Source organism: Oryctolagus cuniculus, chromosome 2, assembly GCF_964237555.1.
Source record: "Oryctolagus cuniculus chromosome 2, mOryCun1.1, whole genome shotgun sequence".
Taxonomy (NCBI): domain Eukaryota; kingdom Metazoa; phylum Chordata; class Mammalia; order Lagomorpha; family Leporidae; genus Oryctolagus; species Oryctolagus cuniculus.
The window spans coordinates 138,438,630-138,440,901 of record NC_091433.1 but is presented as its reverse complement, the minus strand read 5'-3'; positions in this window follow the sequence as shown (position 1 = coordinate 138,440,901).

Genomic DNA, 2,272 nt, shown 5'->3' with positions numbered 1-2,272 from the left:
CTCGGCGAGCCGCCGTCACCCGCAGGAGAGCGCCTGGACAGTGGCCGTGACTGTGGCCTTGATTGTTTAAAGCCATTTCCAGAATCTTTACTTAATATATGCTAAATTGGTCTTCTGTATATTAAGATAATTGAAAATTAATCTTGATGTGCATGGAAGGGGAGAGGGAGTGGGAGAGGGGAGGGTTGTGGGTGGGAGGGAAGTTATGGAGGGGGGGAGCTATTGTAATCCATAAGCTGTACTTTGGAAATTTATGTTCATAAAATAAAATAAAATATTAAAAAAATTTTAAAAATTAACAGAAAAAGAAAATAAAGCCATTTCCAGGAGGCAGGTGCGCAGCGTTGTCCGTTTCCAGGGATGCTGACTGACACCCCAGGGTCTCATGGGAGCTGGCGGCCCTGATGCTGTCTCTTTGAGACCATCACAGCCATTGTTGCTTCTTACAGTTGTCACTGTGTGCGAGGCACGCCAGGACATCACCTTTTGGCTCAGGCTTTCTGGTTGGCAGAGGCGGGCTGAATGGGGAGAGCCCCTGGAGGCTGGCGGTGCTTGTGGGCCACGAGGGAGTTTCCGGGACTGGGAGGCTGGGGCAGGTGTGCTGGGGGCCTCCTTGCCCCTGCCTCTGCTTGCGGCCGCAGACAGGAGATGGCCCTCACAAGCCACCGCTGGGGCTCAGTGAGCAGCGCCTGGTGTGCGGATGAAATTAAGGGCCCTTGGAGAGCAGCAGACCCTGGAAGAGGCTGGCCCCCGATCTCCCCTTCTGTGCTTAATCGGTCCCTTGTTTAGCTTTCATGAGCCAATCACCTACCCTCCAGAAGAAAGAATAACGGCCGGCGCCGCAGCTCACTAGGCTAATCCTCCACCTTGCGGCGCCAGCACACCGGGGTCTAGTCCCGGTCGGGGCACTGGATTCTGTCCCGGTTGCCCCTCTTCCAGGCCAGCTCTCTGCTGTGGCCAGGGAGTGCAGTGGAGGATGGCCCAGGTGCTTGGGCCCTGCACCCCATGGGAGACCAGGAGAAGTACCTGGCTCCTGCCATTGGATCAGCGTGGTGCGCCGGCTGCAGCGGCCATTGGAGGGTGAACCAACGGCAAAAGGAAGACCTTTCTCTCTGTCTCTCTCTCTCACTGTCCACTCTGCCTGTCAAAAATAAAAAAAATAAAAAAAGAAAAAAAGAAAGAATAACGGGTGTAACCCTACCTGGATTTTGTCACAGCCGTTGGCCACTTCCCACGCCCACTTGCTTCCCTGAGAGTCATTACCGAGTGTTATCCGAGCACTGGGCCCATTCATTCACCCATCACTGGCCACCCCTCCAAACTGTCCTCTAGGAAGGGGGGGGCGATGAGTGTGAGGGTTCCTTGGGTTGGTGAGAGTCCCATCCTGTGACTGTCCCCAGTGCGCACGAGCACGTTGGTGAACCTGCGGCTGCTCTGCCCATGTCAGGTCACTCTGGGGGGCCCTCAGAGGACGAGAGGCAGCTCTGCCTGCCCCCCCGGAACAGGCATCTTGCTGTCAGACTTTGAGCCTCCAGAACTGTGGGAAATGAGGTGCGTTGTTCAAGCCCTCCCGTCCCTGGTATTTGATTATAGCAGCCCGAACAGACTAAGGAATTCGCGAGTCTCTGTGAGGTCGCAAGAAGTTTTAAGCCCCCACAGAGCTTGTGGTGCGGTGGAGTTGAGGCAGGTGCAGTTCACAGGAACAAAAGGACAAGTAGTGACTCGGAGCCGTGCTGGCAGGAGTCCAGAGACCCGCTCCCTGGCTTGGTTGTGTGGAGGTTCCCTTTAAGGCAAAGAAAGGAGAGGGGTGGCTGGAAGGAGGGAGGCGGGAGGGACAGGGCAGCTGTTCTTGGTGGGCTTGGCTGGATCTGTGTAAGACAGGGTCCACCCTTAGATCACCCCAGAGCTCTGGCCTCACAGCTGGGGTCAAACTGTAACCGTGAGGGTGCCTGGATGACCCTTTGTACCCAAGGGGATGCTCTTGAATCTGACATTGCCAGGACTGCCTTGAACGAGGCTGCTACTGCAGGGACAGTGTGTGCTGGGGCCCAGGACGTCCGAGGGGTATCCACTGGGGGCCCGGGCACCCTGCACCCTCTTGCCTGTGTCCCCATCAGGCTTCTTCCCCAGCTGCTTGGGCTAATGTGTCACAGCCTCCGGGGAACTCTGCTCTGAACTGTCCCCCAGCCCTTCTGCACCACTGCCACCGTGCAGGGCAGGCCCTCGTCACACCTCATCTAGAGAGCTTTTCTTGTCAAAGACACAAAAATTA